The 20,462-nt window shown below is 38.6% G+C and overlaps 1 long non-coding RNA gene across 1 annotated transcript in view; it reads left to right on the forward strand.

Annotated features, from left to right (window-relative positions):
• The window catches only part of LOC106941519 (uncharacterized), an 18,385-nt gene extending 7,719 nt beyond the window's left edge, over positions 1-10,666 (forward strand). Inside the window, exon 3 of the long non-coding RNA XR_001423387.1 lies at positions 10,657-10,666. This is a non-coding gene — a long non-coding RNA (uncharacterized LOC106941519). The remainder of the gene's footprint in view (positions 1-10,656) is intronic.
• Positions 10,667-20,462: the final 9,796 nt, after the last annotated feature.

The following is a 20,462-nucleotide window of genomic DNA, read 5'->3' on the forward strand; positions in this document are numbered from 1 at the left end:
ATGTTTTTACACACGCACAAATCTTTTACACATGCACAAATCTTTTTACACACGCACAAATCTTTTTACACACACACAAATCTTTTTACACACGCACAGATATTTTGAGACTATTTTCACTCCATATGTTACACCTAACATGTAACACCTCTCAAGAACTGTTGAAAAGATTACTACTTCACCTTCACAGAGGATTAGGATTGAGCTACAATGAAAAGTTTAACCGGACTCTGCAGGGTCAAGGAGGGAGACCCTGCACACTGCATTTATGGTTATATTAAGTTGTTCAAGATGTATGGTCTTCTAAAGTGCAGCTGCATGTTGACACAGTCCTGTCGAGTCTAGCTAGTGCAGATCCCATAGTGCTTTGCAAATATGGGCAGTTCCAGTTGGGTTGTCATGTACAGTCATATAGAGCTGTGATGTGCAGAGGTTGTGATGATTGGGGATCAGTGGAAGATTCACTGTCTTGTTTTCAGAAGGTTGTGAGCTCACTTAACCTCAAGTGTGAAACCAGTCTGTGTTTTACTGTATGACTGTATGAGTGGATGGATGAGTCAGTGTGGCTTTAAGGCTCACCTGAAGCAAAACGGTTAACGAGCCGTCATGTGGTTGTATTCACATGCACCTTTCACACTCGGCGCAGACCACCCAGAATGTCACACCCCTAAGCACAAAGGTAACAAAGTGGTCATAGAGCTAACACCACACCCTTTTGCAGGCAGCCTCCTCCAGGGACAATGAGTTTGCAGTTTCCATCCAGGAGGGTTTTGCCATTTGGCAATCTTTGTAGATATTTGGTGAAATGTATGTATTTCTAAATATCAGCATTGGTGTCCAAGTGAATTTCCACATAAAACTGCCACAACCCTCTGACAATACTTCACACAGAGCTCTGTGCAAAACACTTTAACCAGGGTCTGCTGTTGAACAAGATGATGCATTTTTTGTCATCTGACTAATATTGTCCTTCTCTACATAAAAGTAATACAGACTATGAGTCCAAAACCAGCACTGATAGTTTCTCCACGATAGCTAACATTTCACTGCTGCATTGTGCTACACATATTCAAATCTGAGCATCGAGTTTGAAAATTATTATTAACTACAGTTTTGTAGCAATATGACACTCAGAACAAAAAAGGATCAAACTATTAATGTTTTACCATCCCTACTGGCTGGAAAGGCTGGAGGTGTTTCAGGGACTGAACATCTACTAGTTAGGGATGGTTGGGGGACTACATCTGAGCTGTGTGGCCAGCCACAGGAAAGTACTTCATACCTCAAAAACTTGTGTTTGGTGATAAAGTATTACATGCTGTAGAGAATGCTAATGAAAAAATGGCTTTGCCTCCAGAAAACCTTGCCCAGCGTGTCACAGCAGTAACATGGACACCTCATTTCTCTTACTTTGACCTTTCCACCTTTGTTTACTATCTGTGCGTAGGCGTCATTCCAGATAACAGCTTACATATCACTGTGATTTCTGTCTCTCCTGGTGGTCTGTGCTCCTCTGCTCCCAGACTGACCCAGAGACGGAGACAAAATGAACAGTGAGCAGAAAACAAACAGTGTCTCACAGAGACTTGAGCGTTTAACATGCACAAGTGATGTCCAGCAACAAAAGTCAGATAATGAAATCGATGTTGGGGTACTGATGGGTGAAGGTGGCTTGGGCTGCAGTCGTGCAACAGGACTAATGACCATGATTTCACTTTGATAAGCACCAGTATAATCTGTGTTCACTTTAGAATGAATGTAATTTAAAACGTCTTTCATTAGCAGTACTAGAAAAAGTAAGCTCAAGGGCATTATCTACACACAGAGACATTAGTTCACTGCTGTCAAAGTCTGTGTGTTTGACAGAGTACACTGTAGTTCAGTACAAAAGCAGCAATTACAATGAGCACTTTTTCTTGATTTTTAAATGGAACAACAGATTTTAGGGTTTTAAAATATTATGTTTACCAAAGATGAATAAAATATGAGTAACATGAGACAATAACATGACAATGGTTATTGCATTAAAATTATATAGCACTTTCCAGTATATAGCACTTTTCCTAACCCTAACCCACTAGAGCCACATTCAGACACAAACACACAATTATGCACCCGTATGCAGACAATAAATGTGGATTATATTTGTGCTACAACAGCATATTTAAATGTCTGCTACAGTAAAGAGAAAGCTGTTTCACTGCAATAGAAGACTGTCAACACACTGAATTCAGAAGAAACAGTCCATCACAAGCCTGACCTTATTAAACAACCTGACATGTTTGTTTTTAGACTGAGGAAGTAAAGTGGAGAAAAACCTCATACCTGCACAGGATAACCTGCAAACTACAGACCAAAACAGATTTAGTCTTTTAGCAACAATGCAATTGATCAATTTTCATTCAAAATGTCAAACAATCTGATAACTGAGATAATTTATCCATGGATAAAATGTTTCCCCAGAAACTGAAGCTCTTCTTTCTTCTTCAAGCTCACAAATGGAAGTTTAAGGTTCTGCATGTTAAATCCAGAGCTTTGAAAATCTATAAAATCTGCTCTGGCCAGATTTTATAGATTCTTCCTGCAATCCACTGAAGCCACTCTCGCAGTTTGGATGTCACACCTCTGAGTTCTCTAATGACTCAGAGGTACATCACTGAGGCCTTGACTCTCTGAAACTTCGTAATTTCCTCTGAGTCCAGAGTATTTCTCAAGCCTCCCATATTCCTTTTTTCGTTATGTTGCTGTTGCTTCGGACCGCTATGCCTATTACCAGAGTCTTCTTTCTTGGTCCACTAATAAAATATCACATTGCTTAGCCATCCAGCTGTCAGTCAGGGTCTTGGGTCCTGTGTATTGTGGTAAACCGCAGATTATGTTGCTGTTGTACTGCTTGTCCAGGCATTTTAGCTTAAAGACACAAACACTTTCTGTTCAACACAGCAATTTTTTAAATATCTCTTCCTCTTCGCAGCATGCTCATTACCAACATATCTAATTCAAACTAAAGTTCAGTTTACCTTTTTAAACTGTGCTGTGACCAGGTTGTGCTGAGGACACAATACTGAATGTCTTAGGTCTGCTATTCTGGTTCCACCATATGCTCACATTAAATTGCTCTCATGGGTATTTTAATGAGAAAAATTAATTTTAAGGTGAACAGCTTACTTTTTACTCCCAGTCTTTCCAATTATTGTGGTGCATTAAGTTCAGTTACTCCCAGCATATGAATCACATTGACACTTCCAAGATTTGTACTTTGAACCTTGTATTTGTATTTTGAACCTTGAATAATGGAAAACCAATATTTTTTAAAAACAAAGCTTAGGTAGAGAGAAAACAGGTGTTTTTCTAAGTGAATTTCAATTTAATATAAAACATAAAAGGTTTCCACATAAAGGTAAAAAACATTAGTAGAACAAATAGAGAGATACGTACAAATTAAGCTGACAGATGGTTCTAGAATGGCTGTAGATGCATTGGGGTGAATAGGTTGTTTGTCTTTCTGTGTTGGCTGCCTCATAAGTTGTGACATTTAAAGTTTGTATCACATTTCATCTGATGATCACATGCAGGGGTAACCAAAAGATGCAATAAAAACATGATCTTTATTGTTTCAATGGGGCTGTATTATGAAACTAGACTTTTCATTTTTTTTTTTTTTTAGCTTTGTATCATATTGTAATGTTACTCCCTCATGAAAAGCGTACCTGGAGTGTTGCTTTGATTCTTTCTTCCATGTTTGAGAAATCCTTTAATCTCCATGGCAACCATTCAGCTGTGCAAAACACTTGGGTGGACCTAGCGCTGCCTTCGGGGTGCAACTCCTCAGAGGTGGAGTTTCCAAGTGTCCGTCTCACAGAGCAGCCCTCCCCTCATCACTTCTCCAGTCAGCTCCTTCAGACTAGCCAGCAGTAATTAGCAAACATCTGGTGGAACTGCACATCAGTTGAGCTCATTATACAAGCCACTGTTAATGCTGGTAAAAATGTTGTTAAAGGGTTAATAGAGGAGCCATGTTGTGATGTACCAGCAACCCTCCTAACCCCACTAGGGATAAAGGTGTATAGAAAATGGATGGATGGATGTTATGATGACTTCCTGAAGGCAAAGTTTCAGATAGAGCAGGGATTTTTTAAAGGCACAGAGGCTCAGTTCCAAGGCTTTCATTTTTGAAGTCAAAATTCCTTTAAGTCACATTTAATATATATATGGCATTTTTATGACTGAAGGTAACATAGTTAGTTGATTTTGCTATAAAATGACACTATATCTGTCAAAATAGTGTGTGACAATCATATTGTTTCTCTTTAATTTCTTTGCAGAAGCACAACCTCAGCAGATACATTTCTAAAAGTCCCCTAAAGCACCATTTGGTCACCACTTGTGGAGCCCTGTGCTAACCAGAGCAGACCTTTCACTGTTCCTCTAGTCTAAGGTGTTACAGACGGCCAGGTTTACATTCTTTGGTTCTCATGGGGGAAGTATTCATCTGTACAGCAAAGCAGAGCTCAGAAAATGTAGAGCAAACATGAGGAGCAAAGCAGAGAGGACAGCCAATTACTGGAGACAAATGCTTAAGCACACTCACAGCTTCACAGCTTCCAGCTCAGCCTTCAGTAAACATGGATGTGTTTCCAGTATCAGGATATCCAAACTTTTCCTTCATCATGAAGCAGTTCTGACAGAGCCTCAGTGACTCAGATCACTTGTTAATATTTTACTACAGCAATGGAAGTAAGACAATTTACCCATTATGACAGGACATGTCATGCCTGTCAAGTCTACAATTCTGAAACAGTGCAGAAAATTGATGTCATCATTCACAACTCCTCCTTCTCTTCAGAGCATTAAAGTCAGATGAACATTTCATATGAAGACAATGACCTGACTTCCTCTTGGTGGAATAAAGCTCTCTCCATATTTAATGAAAGGGAGCTGACAGAGTCCACTTCTGTTACGCCCCTGACTCACTGGTGAAGGTAGTCACAACCCGATCCTGGCAGATCTCTGCCAGCTTCACAGCCTGAAGGTGTGCTGTGGTGATGAGCCTCCAGCAGCAGCTACACCTGGAAACAAGACTCAGAAATAATGTCCAACAGGAACCTTTAGACATTCAGATGGTTGATTTTAAATGGGCTTGGCCATCAACAGGATCGCTGCACTGACTTCATCTGTCATAAATTTGAAAGACAAAAAAAATAAAAACCTTAAAGAGAGAGACTTAAGATGCAGATTTTATGTGTGGTTCTGACGTTGATGTCCCAGGACATATAGGTGGCTCCTGGCAGATATACGTTCAGAACCCTCCCAGCTGTGTGTGGATATCACTGCGTCCACTAGTGATTTATGAATGGCCAGAGGCGCTCAGAGGAACCAGGCCATGACTGAAATGTTTGGAGTTTGACTGCATTAGAATGACATACAGAGTTATTACTATCTTTATATATACAATCTCTGGTTTTTACAAGTGTTTGGTAAACCTATCATTTAATCATCAGCATTTTTCATTACTTTTTTATTTAACTTTCTTTCTTATAGGATCATTTTCAGAAGGCTTTTATTCTCCTCATTTGTATAAAATATTCACACTGAGGAGAATGAGTGTGTACAAGAGAGAAATAAGTTAGGTAAAAACAGTTCCTGTCATCTCTTTAGTAACACCAACTGTTGTGTTTTAATTGAATTACTTTGCTTTATAAATTATTCTTGTGTATCATTTTATTTGGTTTATTATGTGACTTTTCTATCATATCTCTCCAATTCTCAACAGATTTTATATTTGAACACAACAACAACAACAACAACAAAAAATCACATAATTGTCTTGTCAAAAATTAGGGGAATAATTGGTGTATTTTTTATTCACTCTTTTTCTATTTAGCCAACATTGTTTCTCAAGTTTATGGTGCAATTTAACGAAGAAATTTAACTAATTTAGCCAGATTTTGTGACCCTGCTGAATAATAATTGATTATTAATTCATATTCAAATTCAAAAATACTTCATTGATCCCAACCTGAAAATACATGTTGTTGTAATTCATATTAATTCAAAGTTCTTCAAAAAGTTATTGTTGATAACATGTTAATTGTTGATAACATGTTAATGTTTTTGTTTATGACATCTGCAAAGAAAGCCTCTCTTGCATGTTTCAGTGTTGAATGATAGTTATGTCGTCTTTCTTTATAGATGTCATAATAAAGGTGAAGATGAGTTTTACGCCATTTCCGTTCAGCCCTTCGGCAGAGTTGTCTTGCAGATTGAACTGTTTGTGCATTTCTCCATGGAGATTTAATCCTACCAGACACAACCTTCACTTTAATGGGGGCAATAAAATCAATGATATCTGAAAGTTTGCACTGAAAATCATCTACCAACTTATCTACGTCATTACAGCTTAAGGGCGAGGAAGAAGAGTAGATTTGATGAAATGTTTCTGCTGTGTTTTCTGTGAAAGTAAGTTTTGTGATAGTAGCTTTTTGTTCAAGTGGGTTAACGGATAAAGAACATTCAAAGATAACAGCAAAGTGATCCGACAGGCGACATCAGTTACAGAAACATTGGAACTATTCACATCCTCACTGATAACCAGGTCCAGTGTGTGTCCATGAGTGTGTGTCCATGAGTGTGTGTTGCTTGTTTGACATGTTGTGTTAAACCAAAACTCTCTAATATATTACAGAGCTTTTTGCCCCTCGGTCTTCAGGTTGTCAACATGAATGTTGAAATCACCGACAATTATTGAACAATCATAATCAATGCATATGAGAGATAGAAGTTCATTGAAGTCCATAAAGAAATTTTCCTCATATGTTGGGGTTTTGTATAAAGTTAGTATCAAAGTTCGTTTGTGGCCTTTTACCTCAATTCCAAGATACCCAAAAAGAGGTGAAATTACCCAATGAGATTTTACTACAGTTTATGGTATTCTTAAATATTGAAGCCACGCCTCCTCCTTTTTTATGTTTTCTATTCTCACTTAAAAAATTGTATGTAGGAGGCGCTGATTCAATTAGTATGATTGCTTCATTATTGTCATTCAGCCATGTTTCTGTCAGAAATAAAACATCAATATTATGCTCGGTGATGAAATCATTAATTAATAGAGCTTTAGCACAGAGAGATCTGGTGTTTAAAAGAGCCAGTTTAAGTGACTTGGAGGCTGAAAGTTCTTTAAATGTGACTCAACGTTTCTCTGTGCAATCATCATAAGTAATCACAGGATGGAGTGAGGTGTGAGTATTTAGATCAGTGTTTTGTCGGGGGAAGGTCTAAGCGCTGTCAATCACACTTGTTCCAGGAAAACCATTGAGTCTCCATCAACAGTGGCTATGCTAATTAGCCTGAGTTTTCACAGTATTTGTTTTGGTGAACCAACTCTAGCATAGCAGACAGCAAGGGGATGGGGTGTGAACAGCATCTACACAAGGTTTATTGACAGCACTAAGACCCTCCTCCTGGCTTTGATTGGATGTTTCTGACTGGGAGTCATGCATCTCTGCAGATGTCAGTAGGAGTCAGATTATCTGTTTTGTTTTATGCTGTCACTACATAGTGATAGTTTTAACAAAAATGTAAAAACCTTTTATTAAAGGTTACATTCTGCAGTGGTAAAAGTCTCATAATGAATTCTTCAAACAATGTCATGTGATTGTCTATCTGCAGTCTACCATTCAAACAACACTTAACTGCACATTTTCAAAAACCCGACCACAGCTACCATACAGCCGCTGAAGCCAAAGAAGTGAGTCCATACTCCTGACAAGAGAGGCTGGTGTACCGCCAAGGATGAGCCTGACAGGGAGAAAAGAACAGAGCCATGGAGGAAAAAGTGGAAAACGTGTAGTGCTGCTGATAAGGGGAGATGATTGTGATTTCAGAGGGAGGGGCGCAGGGAGTTAGTGTGTTCCTCAAGAAGAAGAATGTGAGATGCAATGTGTAAAGAGAGAGCAGCAGCTAACATAGGAGGAGTGGGAAGACAAATTGTAAAAAATGAAAATGAAACATGAACATGCAGTGTTTATTGAATTTACACAATCTCAGTATAATGCCTGGATAATAACTTACTATGATATGCAGGGAAAAAAATATTGTAATTACAGTCTCCAACTGTAACAGTTATTAGAGAAGTTCTCCATCTTCATTATTAGACAGGAAATGTTGCTGCTACCTGAGTTAATGCACTTATGCTGCTTAGTTTGAGAGAGTGGGAGATGTCAAGTGACAGATGTAATTTCCTAGCAACAAAATGAACATATTAAAACATTTAAAATCCACAGCTACAAAACTAATCCTGATGATTGGCTGCTGGCTGCAGCGGTAAGAACACACACCTTCATTTCCAAAGTTTCACATACCAGCATAAAGAAATCAAACAATGATGAAAAATTAAATATCTGAATAACACCAGGTGTTACAGTTCATTAAATATAATCACTGATCAACAGCAGCAAACAACATCCTACCTCTATGTCATTAATGTTGCAGAAATATAAATCCACTATTTGCTCTTGTATCATGCAGAAACACTTTAATCTGCAGCATCTTAAAGCAACCACCTTCTGTTTGATCTTAGAAACAGCATTTTTGCCCAGCCTGGTTCAGTTAGTTGGTTTGTAGATAATGATTTACTCACCACTGCTTTCAGGCCTCTGCCAGCTTTTTAATTAGCTTTCTTTATTTTGTCATCAAAGGAAGTTTCTGTGCATCATATTCAGAAGATCCAATATCATTTTAATATGGGGTATGGGTATAACAGACTTTGACCTCGGAGACCAAGGCCTGCTGGAGTGGCGGGCTGTCATACTCAATCGATTAGATTCAATTAGAACATGTGTTGTTTGTCAGAGTAATAGTGAATTTTTCAATCATTTTCTGTAATATTTTACAGTCATATTCAATAAATAAGAATTTCAGTGGAAAGTTTATTTTTTCAGTAACTCAACTCACAAAGTGAAACCTTGAATAGAGCATTTTAATTCTGCCTGCCTGTAGTGTGTAAATAAAGCAAACATTAGAATAAAAAATATATCGGTCAATAATAATACGAGCGTTATGATATGCATGTGTTTGAGTCGTTAGTTTGTGTTTCTGTTTTGATCATTTCTCATTTGGTTTTCTTCTCAGATCCAGCTGTCGTTCATTTCTCCTTATGTTTACTTCTTGATTATTATTATTTGGTTATTAGAGTTGGGTTGCTGTTTTCCTGTTTATGTTAGCTTATTTTTTTCCCCTTTTATCTATAGTTTCCCTGATTCTCTCCCTGGTTTCTGTTAGTTGTTTTCAGTTTGGTCATTCAAGCTCCTTCTCCTTTAAAGATCCTCCTGAGCTCCTGCCATGTTTAATGAAGAAGCAGCAGCAGCTCCTCCTGGCTCTGTTTATGACAGGAGTTTAAGAATGTTTGATATTTTTTCACTAAATCCGCTTCAGTTACCAGATCAGCCTTTACCTTTCTTTAACACAGTATACTTTGTCAATATAATAATGTTTATAGTACATGGACACTTTGAGATGAAGCTTTAATGACAGCTGCAGCTATATGAACTACATGTACTCATCTTTTCATCTCATATATTTTACAACAGTAAAATATATTGTTAGCTTATGTCGAGCTGAGTTATTGTCTGAAGCCACTGCAGAAGCCAGTGCTACCATTAGCCTTTACCTTTTTTTTAATTGGTTGGCTTTTTTCTCAATCCCTCAGTCAGTCACAACAGACACCTGCTCACACTGAGCCAGGTTCAGGTTCAGGTTCAGGTTCAGGTTCTGCTGGTGGTTTCTTCATATTAAGGGGGAGTCTACTTTTACACCTCTGCCACATGCATGCTCAGAATGAGAAATTTCTACAAAGTTATTGATTCAGTGCACCACTAAATTCTTGTTCAGGAGGAGGAAATGCTGCAAAGAGCTGTGTTTCCATTGACCATATAATGTGCAATTTGACATTTCAAATATACATTTGCTTAATGGAAATATGACAAGTTTGAAAAAAAGAAGAAGAAAAAGCTCTTGTTTTGGATAAAAAACGTTTTGTAGATAGAATGAGGTTTCTTGGCCTTTTGAAATTGGTTTGCAATGGAAGCACTTTTTCATCACGAGTCACATGATCAACAGCTGGACATTGCCACTGGCACAAACCATGAAGAAGACAGGAAGCATAGTAGGAGGAAAATGGAATAGCATGTTTTTATTACATGAAAAAGCTCATTCACATGTTATTTCAATTGTGTTTCTTATCTAATGGAAACTGGTTTTTCAACATTAGCAGAATGTTGACAAAGTTTTGCTCATATGTATAACATATACACAGCTAGAGTCCAGCTGACTGAAAACATTTGTAGATCCTTAGACTATCAAAAATATGACGGTCTTAACTGTCAGCCCCAAAACACTTACGTCTACCTCAATGGGTCCTGAGGACGCTGGTGTCATCATGACAGCTAAGAGGTTTTAAATAAAATCCACCTTCACATTAAAAGTTTGGTTTGAGACAATGATTTCTAATACTTAAAGGTTTAGCTCACAAATTAATTCGATCTGACGTCAAACTGAAAAAAGACGAAACCAAAAGAAATACCAGGCCATTTCAACATCTCTGACCTTCGGCTGCAGGCCGGAGCAGAACCTCAACGTCTTCTGCTCCCACAATCTGAGGGTTCAGAGACGCCATCTGTGAGGATAAGAGACTGTTCTGGCAAGAACTGGAATGCAAATGATGACATTTTAAATATTATCCGAGGGAAGGGTAAAACAGACGAAATGCCATATTTGACACATTTGTATCCACCACATCTCAGAGTGAAAAACGTCTTTTGACAGTTTTAGTTTTTATTTCTTCACTTAGACAAATGGCTGAAAACGTTTTTTCTTCTATTAATTGTTAAGAGAATTAGTTTAAAAGTATTTTGTTTCAGATTTAGTTTTGGTAAACTTCATGGTTTTCTCCTCCAGGTGTATTACCTGTGTTGAAGCTGACAAATTAAACCCAAAGATACATGCGTTTGCTGCTTGAAAAACTCATTTAAGAAACCCGTCGAAGATCCTCTGTTGTCATAAGGATGTCTTGCAGTTAGTGACTTATTTGTAGATGCTGCATAAAAGTTAATCTGTAAGACACACCAAGTGTTACAGGGAGGGAACAGGGGTGTACTAACTTTTGCTCACAATGGTTGAGACATTATTGGCTGTGTGTTCAATTATTTTGAAGTGAAAGTAAATTTACAGTTATTCAGGCTGTACAGTGTCTACTTTACATCATATCAAACATGTCATCAGCGTTGTCCCACACAGAGACGATAAAATATTTACAAACAATCTGAAGGGTTTTCTCATTTTTGTGAGATCCGGTATGTTACATCCTCCTGGCAGGTATGAACTGGTCCAATGTTAACGTGAAACTTCCCAAGCCAGGCAGCTCAATTTTCTACATGCAGAAATTGAGTAGAAAGAGACACAAGGAGTGAAATGGCTACAATATAAAAGCTGTCAAAGAAACAGGTCAACTTCCAACCAGGCCAATGTGGAGAATTATCCGTTCTCCATGCTGAGTTCTTGATGTATGAGGTTAACGAAGAGTCAGTGAGTTGACTTCATGAATTCCATTTATTAATACCAAAATACAGCTGATCCATTCTGACATGCCACCTTTAAGAGCTTGGTGATTCTCTGAATTCGGTGCCTTTTGTGTCCTACAGGTTTATCTCAAAGATTTTCATATAATGCAAACAAAATATTTTGAGGAAATCAAGAAATGTAAATATCCATGTGTCTTGGTAATGTAAGAAGCAAATATATTTTAAAAATCATGTTTTGAAAAATTTGATGGGTTGTTGAAGTGTAGAGGTCAGCCAAATGAGCATGTCCCCACTGACCAATGTTCATTTTTCAATGAACATAAAACAAATAAAAATAGCCAATAACTGCAAATTAGTTGTACCATTATAAAAAAAAAATTGGTATACTTTAACCTAAATAAAAGAAATATGAAAAAAATACATGAATTATATATAAAATAGCACTTTTTAATCCTGTCCCTCAAGTTTTGTTCAACCCCGTAACAGCAAACTGATTCCTCCTTTTTATAAATAATGGTTCAGTCCAATTTCCTCAGCACCCTGGAAGTGACATCACTGAAGTCTCTTCCTTCTCATACTGTAAAGAGATTTAAGTGTTAGGAAAGATTTTTACCTATATCTGGTTATTTGTTACCCAAATATCGTCATCGTCAAGCTCAACCTTTCAACCCTGTTACACACGTAAATGATATTTATTGTTGTTTGGGAAAAAGTAAAGAATGGTCTTTGAAAAGTATATTCATTTCTTATTTTCATCATATCATATGTTGCTCCATACCCTAGCAGATGTGGACTTATAGCAACTTTTAGTGAAAATCTTCAACCCCATAATGTTCAACCCCGTTATAAAAATGGTGGTTTTGTTACGGGGTTGAACGTTGGACTGTTGTTAAGCCAGCCAGAGTGTTCAACCCCATTACTTTTACAATGGGTTCAACCCCGTAACGCGATACAATGTTGTAATTTTTTTATAATAACAGCAAATATTAGACTAATATTTATTGGACTTCATGCAAAGTTTAAAGAATGATTCAAAAACATAAAAAAGTCTGATTTAATGTTGATTTTTAAGTGTATTTTCATGATTTATGAGAAACGCTTTTACATAAAGTTGCCATATTCTACTTATCAGTCTAATTATTATGATGCAGAAACAAATAAAATGTACTTACAATTAATTATTTTAATCAAAGGACAGGCGATCTCACAGGAACTTGAAGAATTTGTTTAATTATGTTACACAGTTATAATGATAGAGGAATCAAATTGTCCCGTTACGGGGTTGAATTTAAAGCAACCTAAGCAGCAAAGAAATTCGTATTAATGTTTGAGATTTCATGCATAAGGTGGGGAGACATATTTTCTTGGAGGTTCAAAAAGTCCTTCAATAGATGCAGTGTTCAAAAACACAATTTTTTGTGGTATATTTTTAAGTAACCATAGACCCCAAAAGGCACCGAATTCAGAGAATCATCCAGTTAGCAGGACAAAATGGCAGCCTAGAACAGTTTGTGATCTGCTTTGTTAGTCACTATCTAAGCTACGCCCTAAAGAGGGCGTTCCCTAGTGTGTCATCTCCTCTAACCATAGCTCTCATTTGCATTTAACATGTAATTTCCTTTAGGATTAGCTTAGCAACTAGCTAACAGAGATAGAAGGGAAACACAGAATTATTTATTCTCAACACCAACCACCAGAAGGGAAACCATCAGCGTGTGAACAGAGCTGTCACACTGCTGTGTTTTTGGTTAACCAAAAACATCAAGTTCACTTCAGTGTTAATTAGACCTCTTCTGTCAGCATCACGATTAACCTGATCTACTATCCCCACTCCTCCTCCTACCAACTACATCAGCAACAACGCAGCTCCACCTTTGTCCAACATTTCAATTCTTATCTGACTTATCATTTAATTCTTGTCTAAACTGGGTAAACAGAGGTATATTGAGACACTTTATACCCTCCTTTTTGTTTATGTTTGACAAGAGTCATTTGGAGAGATCAATACTTCTACCTTAAACAGTCATCTTGCTAAATGGGATGATCCCTGAACTGACTATTGATTCACATTGTTTCATCTCCTGAAACAAGAACAGAGAGAGAGAGAGGGAGATGCTGCCAGTAACTATTGTGTGTCATGCTCTACTGTTCTCACCAGCATCACCACAGACCTGGAGGGGAAAATATTCTTCAAATGTATTCATCTCTCACTTAGGTTCTATCATCTTCAATCATGAGCCAATGGCTTTGATTCTGTTATCTGCTACAAATGGCTTTCTAACTGCAGTGATTTACTGACCCTTCCACATGCTGCAGGAATTTGTACTCAAGACCCTTTACTTTGATTCTCCTAAATAAAATTCAGACCAGCCAACTGTCTTCGGAAATCATCTAATAAGGAAACAGAGTCCACCTGTTTGTAGCAAAGTTAGAAAACCGTAGAGAACAAGATCATCATGAAGATCGAGAATCCAACCAAAATAGCTGTTCATTTCCAACTAACTTCCTACCTATCATACTGGTTATCATTTAAAAATAAATAGGGAAGTTCACTTTATCTCTACACAGATATTTAGGAAAAGTTTATAACAAATAAATTCTCCACAGACTTGCTCCCCAAATTATTTTCTACATGTTGAACCAGGCTGACCCCGTCCTGCACATTGTCGCAGCATGAAGGTTTACGTTGGACCTCTGAATTTTTGTAACTTGGCGCAGATCGACACGCCACCGTTCACATGAACTGGTGATTTGGAAGGAGCTCTTGCAGAGCAGGACTTAGCATTTAGAGGGAACAAGAAAAGACTAATTCTTTAAAGGCTAAATATTTGATAGACCTGGAGAAAAAACAGTTAGATGCTGCAAAGCATTTGCAAGTTGAGTAGAGAAGCAGAAATTTGCCCCCAAAATACTTAAAGATGTAACTGTAGCAAATATGGTTTATAGAAAAATATTAACCAATATTCAGATTACAAATCTCTGACAACATCATTCAGATTAAAAATCTGAGAAACTCTACATGGTAATGATTTACTGTGTGCCTGGGTGTGTGTGTGTTGGTAACTTGCAATTATTTAATTATTCAACATTATAGTTTTATTTGTGAGCCTAAATGCTCAACAGATTTTGATAAATATAAATTATTAGTGGATAATGTCATTATTGGCAATCTAATCTAAGTTGCATTAAACTCTTAAAATGACACTAATGCTTCCATAACAAACCTGGAATTCATTTTCCTTCTTTATTGATCAATGTAAGAAGAAATGTAACTTTCTTCTGCAGGGGGCAGTGTTGTACCACAGGTAAAGCTTCAGCTATTGTCAGCATTTAAAAAAAAAATAACAGAGAATGGTATTGAACACACACTCACACATGTCTCTCTCACACACACACACACACACACACACACACACACACACACACACACACACACACACACTTCTCAATAAGCAATCAGAAACAGTATGATCAATAAGTTAACACCATGAAATAACAACAAAGACTCACATTAGAGAAACACAAAGTCAGGAAGTCAGATTGCAGACCCATCCTCAAACTGGATCTATTCACTAAAACACAAACACATGCCAGTAGTTTTTTAACTTATGCAAAAACAATGTTTCACTCCTTCTCTCTGATGCACACACATACTTGCATACACGCAAAGACACACACACACACACACACACATACAGACACACCCACACACACCTACAGACACACACACACACACCTACAGACACACACACACACACACGTGAGAAGAGGAGCAGCAACTGCTCTTTGGCCTAATAGAATCTGGGATGACTGATATCCCTGGTGCTTGTAGATGACACATACTTGGGCTGTAGTTGCTACGGAAACCCCAGAGGCATCTGAGTCACCATGGTTAATGTTACTCATTAACCCTTTGGGCTGATTGCTGTCAGCTGATTGGTTACCTTGGAGACAGAAAGGTGCAGGTGGATGAGTTCAGACCTGTGTGCATGCTGGGAGGAACAGAGCTGTGTTTCTTCCTGACCTCACACACACCATTCCTCCAGAAACACGTGTGTGAATATTGTCGGTAACACTTTATTTGAAGGGGGTTGAATTAGACTGTCATGACACTGTCATAAACATGACATAACACCTGNTCTAAATGCTCTCTGGTATTTTTCGGGGGGTCAGATCAAATGTGGAGGCGGGCCGGATCCGGCCTGCAGGCCGTAGTTTGAGGACCACTGCTTTAACCCCTTTCCTCACCTTTCTCCCTTTCCCCCATTTTTCTGTCTCCATATCCCTCCATTTTAAACAAACTGAGAAGAAGCAAAGCATAGAACAAGAGGCTGGATTTTACCAGGATGGGTCAGAATAGTGACATATATAAATCTGCATAACAATAAGCACATTTAGGTCTGGTTCTGCTTTGCATGTTTTAATGCTACACTCTAAAAACTGTATTTTGGTTGTAGTTCAATTTATGGACTTATTTATATTACCGTAATCTCAATTCTTTTGGCTTAGTGACAACAACGTACTTTGTTGTGTTGAATTAACTTAAAAGTTTCATATTTTTTACTTTATGGAACTTTTTACTTTGACTTTACTTGTAACCAGGGTGCTGTGGCGGCCCAGGGGTAGAGCACAACAACCATAAGGAGACCTTAGTCATCAACGTCGCAGGTTCAATTCCCAGCCTGATGACCTTTGCGGCATGTCTAGCACCACTTTCCTGTCTAAATAAAGGTCGCCTGAGTGGAAAAAAATTTAAACAAGAGATAATTTATTAGTTTACTTCTTTATTTGAAGTAAATTAAATTATTGGAGTAAGACTGGCTTAAATTTGTCAAGTTAAATCAACTTAATAAATCAAGTTGGATAAACTTCACTGAATTACTTGTTACCAATTGAAGCAGTTCAGTGAAGTTGGTTCAGCTATTTTCTTTTTCCAGTGTACATCTACAACATGCTCAGATACACTGTTACTATGGTTCATTTAGAGTGAGAGCAGGAGTCAGAGCAGGTAACAGGAAGGCTAAACAGATCACAATAAAGCTGCTCTGCTTTATCTCTTTACATTTTCAACCTTTTCTGTCACAGGTCTGTTCACTGTGGAGAAGACAGAGACTGCTTTAGAGATGCGGGTCATGCTAACTATGCTAATAATAGATGCTAAACACAGATTGAAACTTCAGTTCTTTCATTTTTAATTCTGGTTTTAAAATAATAGTAAAACTGTGTGTGACACCAAATATTCTCTCACATATTGTATTGAATGAATGGTTAATGATAGGAAGGCAAGGAAAATACTTTCATTGCTGTTCTATTTTCTATTTCATATTTCTATAAGGGTTTCAGCAGTCAAAGCATTGCACATTTTCAATCTTCAGTTCATAGAGGAAGTTTTGTTCTTGATTTAATTTTTAACCTGACCTGGTGTTAGCCGTGTTTTTCTAAGGTGTGTTTATTTCTGTGTGTGCCACTGGCTTTAAAACAAAAGCTGCTTCATGAGGCCAGTGCTGGGTACAAACAGAAGGATGAATTAGGAAGGAGTGGAGGAAGGGCCAGACAGCTCAAAGTGTGAAACAACCTGATGTTGTAACTAAATCTCACAAACCATTTCACGTGAGTCTTCTCCCACTCAACCTCTTACCTTTCATACCCACACCTCTTATTTCCCTTCACACCCTTTGTTCCTAACCATCCATCTCTTGTTCCTTCTTCCCTCTTCACTCCGTCTCCCTCTCCAGTCTCCAAATGTCACGCTGAACGTCTCTCCCTCTTTATCCTCCTCAAGATGCCCTCCGCCTCCTCGCGTCTTCTTCTCGTTACCATTTTATAGGCTTGTTAGTTCCACTTGAAATGCTAAATGACAAACAATCTAAACCCAGTGAGCCGCTACCTTGCTACCCTCAAAGAACTGCAGAGTCGAAACAAACAGGATGTGAGCTGAAACACTCACACAGTCTGCCCACACCCTCCCACTTTAAAGCCTCGTATAGGATTTGGACACTTAAGATATGCATGAGCTGTGGAATGACAAATGCCAAATCTATTCCCTACCTTGGATTCACAGGTGGAGGGGAGAGTGAACTGGTTGGAGCTCTGTTCCTGTTCTTCTACTTTCACATTTGGTCCTTTCTGTCTGAAGTGCATCTGAAACACTCCCAGAAATACACACTTCCTTATGAGCAGAAACATCTTTTCTAAAACAGTCTCTGACATCCGCTGAGGAAAACCCGTCACATTCATCAGAGTCTCTAAAGCTTCCATTAAGACTAATGGATTAATGGCTGAAGAATTCATTCTGTGTTTGCTAGTCGAGTCACAGGGATAAGATGCAGTTCTAAAGAGTAAGCTAAAATCCTGGTAAAGGCAGATGTCCAAGCTTCATCACACACACACCCAGAATGCACTGCTTGGCTATCAAACATCTGCTGTTACTGTCTCCATGTAGGCTCAGGGCTGCGGTGACTACTGCTCCGTGCTATCAGTGTCATCGGCACCCTGCGTGAGTGTAAGTTTGGAGTGTGTGTTTGTTTTCTGTGTGGGTATGGGGGGTGAGGGGTGAGGGGTGAACAAATATGTCCTTTTGAGTCGGAGGCTGCAGAGCTAATATTGACCAGCAGGTCAAATTAAGCACAGTAGCAACGGCCGCAGAGCACAAAGAGCCAATGGCACACCTTATCACCTGGATGAATTAGCCTCCGTCTGTCAGACCTGTCACCCACACGGCATGGCGGGTGGAGGGGGGGCACTCCACACACAGACATGCTGCAGCTGTGCAGGACCTGCATGAGGACCAGGCTTCAGTTTGATTTTGTAGGCTGCTCTTTACCCTTGCTTCATCTTTCTCACCACCACATGCAAATGACGGCAGGGGATGTTGCTAAATGGGCTTTTCTTATTATATATTTATTTAGTTATTTTAAACCTGGCCATACAACAGCCAAGAAAGAAAAAACACAAAATGATAACAGAAATGCAATACAAAACTAGTTCAATCTGGAAAGACTCAGACGGAGAAGAAGGAACAATTAAAAGATTTAATGACAGCAATGAATAACAGTTCTTTGGCGCTCGGGCCCCGGCAGCTGATTTGAGCTGAGATTTGATGTGAACTCGATGAACATCCCGATAACTGATTAGGGATGCTTTCCCCCGGGGCCCGACACTGGTGGTGGTGGTCAGGAAGGGTTCCTTCCTGGAGAACCAAAGGATGAGGGTGGAGATGGGGAGGTGGTGGGTTGAACGCAGCTGGGAAGCGTCTGACGGTTTGGGTGTGGATCCTTTTATGCAGAGCCTGATTGCTGATTGAACGTGCAGGGTGAGGTCCAGGCTGAGGACGGGGATGAGCATGACGTCGATGGGTGAACGGAGGGGGCGGAGTCTTCCAGCTTGAACTTCTGCTAAAGCTCCATTATAGAGATAGAGAGACAATATTTAAGTTCCTGTCAATGGCAAGAACACAAAGTATAGATGGGACAAAAGTGTAGGTAGTAGCACAAGGTTATTATACTTTCACTGCCTTATACATAAAGCATCATCAAAGTAAAAGTAGCAGAATCTCAAAAACAAAGCCAGATTTGCACTAACTATACCATTTTCACCTACAAGTTGTTGCTTTAAAAAAATATTGTAATAAATGAGCCTTTAGGTCAGGGGTCCCCAAACTTTTTCTTGTGAGGGCCACATAACTTTTCCCTTCTCTGGTGGGGGGCCGGAGTCAGTTTGTAACAGAAAAAGTGTGATGATTGCAGGAGTGCTTAAATGTAAAAAAATATTGTTTTCCAGAAAGCACAATCAAATAACCCTCTCTGGGTTCTTCACAGAAAAAATCCAGGAAATAATACTATTTATGAAGTAAATATTTTCCGGACTATAAGCCGCACCCCCAAAGTTTAAAAAAAAAAAAAAAAACAGTAAACATACACAAATAAACCACATCAGACTATAAACCGCAAATATCTCTGCTGCTCCAGGTTTAGGGTTATCCATTCTTCTTCTTCTTCTTTTTCTACTTATTCTTCTTCTTCGTGTAAGAGAAGGGTGAGTTGGGAGCGGAAGAAGAGCGAGAGTGAGAGCGAGTGTTTAACTACTATCTTTGTGTTTTTTTCTTACTGTTTTTTCATTTGGTGTTTATGTTAATTGTTTAGTTGTGATTTTGAGTTTTTTGTCATGTTTTATGGGGTTTTTGTTTGGGTTCAGGTGTGGCGTGCCTAGCTGGCCGGCGTCTTACGACGCCATGGTGTCTGGTAGTGATGGGTCCGGCAACACCGATGCGTCGGTGCATGTGTCAAACCCACAGACCAAAACCCGTGTCGGTGCGCGTATTGGTTTCAGCAAGTCACGTGACCGATACATGAACTGTTTTGAAATGACATGAACGCGCCAAACTGTTAATAAGGAACCGAATCTGTCAAAAGCATTTGCCAAGCATCACCTATGGAGCAGCTTCAAAGAAAAGGTTTCCACAGTGTGGGACCATTTTGATCTTATATTGGAAAATAAATTTCTTTTCATTTTTGTTGTTTCATCCAGTTCTGGTCAGTTACTTGATCTATCTGAATCCAAATTCAGCTGAAACTGACTCTTAGTTTACTTTCATATTATGTTCTGCAGGTTAAATGTCGCATATGTTTGACTAAACTGTCTTATTTAAATAAATCCACCTCCTCAATGCTGAGGCATTATGAGGCCAGGCATGAGAATGAAGTCCCAGATATACCTAGATAAACTCAGATATACAGCCATTCTACAAATTACTCAGTTGCTTTTTATAAATTATTTCATATACAGTGAACCCTCGCTATAACGCGGTTCACCTTTCACGATATCGCTGCTTCGCAGTTTTTTTCCCCACAGTGTTCTGCGTCCTGATTGACCCCATGATTGATAAAA

Source organism: Poecilia latipinna, unplaced genomic scaffold, assembly GCF_001443285.1.
Source record: "Poecilia latipinna isolate Pla-1442-1.1 unplaced genomic scaffold, P_latipinna-1.0 Scaffold3714, whole genome shotgun sequence".
Classification (NCBI taxonomy): Eukaryota; Metazoa; Chordata; class Actinopteri; order Cyprinodontiformes; family Poeciliidae; genus Poecilia; species Poecilia latipinna.